Below are 2,500 nucleotides of genomic sequence, written 5' to 3'. Positions count from 1 at the left end.
ATTTTAACTTTCCTTTCGTGGATTGGAAAGAACGGATAGAAGAAAGTGGTTGTATGTATACATATAAAAAAGATAGTAATAGTAGCGCAGAAGATAAGAGGCAATTTGAAAAACTTCAAGATATGCTATTAGAACATAATATGCAACAAATAAACCACATTCCAACAAGAAAGGAAAATGTCCTAGATCTAGTATTTGTGAATGAGGTGAATTATGTTAAAGAAATAATAGTGTATAACACGGGAATTTCAGACCACAATGTCATAGAATTGATAGTTCATTCCAAAGCAAGTGATCACAGAATTAATAAAAGCACAAAACTTTGGGAAGGATATGGAAAATATAACTTTTACAGTAAGAATATAAAATGGTCAGAAATAAATGAAGAACTGAATAAAGAATGGAAAAATGTATTTATAAGTGATAATATACAGGTAAATACGGATATACTGTACAAAATACTGGAGAAAATTGTTGAAAACTATGTACCGAAAAAAAAACAATAAACAAAAGACGTGCATACCAAGAGACAGAAGGATCTTATTTCAGAAAACTAAAAAGTGGAAGAAAAATCTTGCAAAAGAAAAAAATGTGTGGAAAATGAGGGAAATAAAATGTAAGATAGAAAATGCAGAACAAAAGATTATACAGTCGAAAGAAAATGAAAAAAGGGACTTAGAAGAAAGGACACTTCAAAATATAAAAAGAAACCCCAAAGTACTTTACTCCTATGCAAAAAAGATGAATAAAAGGAGAAGAGAAATAGGCCCTCTAAGAATTGAAGGACGGCTAACGAATGAAAAAAAGGAAATATGCAACATATTAGCAGAAAAATATAAGAGTGAGTTCACGCCAAGAATTGCGAATGAGAATAATGAAACAGAAATGAGAGAAGAAAATGTTGAATATCTAACGGATATAGATATTAATGAAGCAGATATTGTCACGGCTATAAACGAAATTAAAAATGGATCGGCAGCCGGACCAGGTGGAGTTCCAGCGATTTTGTTAAAAAAAACTGCAAACACTATCCCGAAGCCACTTGCAATACTGCTAAGACAGAGTATAGATATGAGCGAGATATATGTTAAACATAAATTAGCTTATATAACCCCTATCTTCAAAAGTGGATCAAGACTAGAGGCAAGCAATTATAGACCTGTTAGCCTAACATCACATATTATGAAAGTGTATGAGAGGGTAATAAAAAAGAAAATAATGAACCATTTGGTCCAAAATAATTTGTTTAATATGGGTCAACACGGTTTCGTACCTGGAAAAAGTACACAGACCCAACTGATAGCTCACTATGAAAACATATACAATAATATGATAAATGAAAAAGACACAGATGTGATCTATCTAGATTTTGCAAAAGCCTTTGACAAGGTAGACCATAACATATTGGAGAAAAAAATGAGAAAGCATAATATTGTGGGAAAGATAGGAAAATGGGTAAAAGAATTCCTGCAAAACAGAAAACAGATAGTGGTTGCAAATGACGAGAAATCAGATGAAGCCCAGGTAATATCTGGTGTGCCACAAGGTACGGTATTAGCTGCACTGCTATTTGTTATTATGATCTCAGACATAGACTGTGATGTTGAAAACTCCGTAGTGAGAAGTTTCGCCGATGACACAAGAATAAGTAGAGAAATTACTTGTGATGAAGATAGGAACTCACTACAAAGAGATCTAAACAAAATATATGAATGGGCGGAGATAAATAGGATGGTATTTAACTCCGATAAATTCGAATCAATAAATTATGGAAACAGAGAAGGAATGGTGTATGCATACAAGGGACCTAATAATGAGACAATCACAAACAAGGAAGCAATTAAAGACCTTGGTGTAATTTTAAATAGGAATATGTTATGCAACGACCAAATAGCAACACTGTTGGTTAAATGTAAAGCAAAAATGGGAATGTTATTCAGACACTTTAAAACAAGAAAAGCTGAACACATGATTATGCTTTACAAAACTTATGTGCGTAGTACACTCGAGTACTGCAATGTGATATGGTACCCACACTACCAAAAGGATATTGCGCAAATAGAGAGTGTACAAAGGTCCTATACTGCTAGAATAGAAGAAGTTAAGGACCTTGATTACTGGGAAAGACTGCAATTTTTAAAACTATACAGTCTAGAAAGGAGAAGAGAACGCTACATGATAATACAAGCAGGGAAGCAAATAGAAGGAATTGCTGAAAACATCATGGAGCTTAAAGTATCAGAAAGAGCAAGCCGAGGTAGATTAATAGTGCCAAAAAGCATTCCAGGTAAACTGAGAAAGGTGCACAGGACATTAATCCACTACGCACCAGCATCGATAATGCAGCAACTATTTAAGGTGCTGCCAGCTCATCTAAGAAACATATCAGGAGTGAGCGTAGATGCGTTTAAAAATCAGCTCGATAAATACCTAAGATGCATCCCAGACCATCCAAGACTGGAAGATGCAAAATACACCGCAACTCTCTGGTGGATATACG

Source organism: Palaemon carinicauda, chromosome 10 (assembly GCF_036898095.1).
Source record: "Palaemon carinicauda isolate YSFRI2023 chromosome 10, ASM3689809v2, whole genome shotgun sequence".
NCBI classification, from domain to species: Eukaryota; Metazoa; Arthropoda; class Malacostraca; order Decapoda; family Palaemonidae; genus Palaemon; species Palaemon carinicauda.
This window is presented reverse-complemented; position numbering follows the sequence as displayed.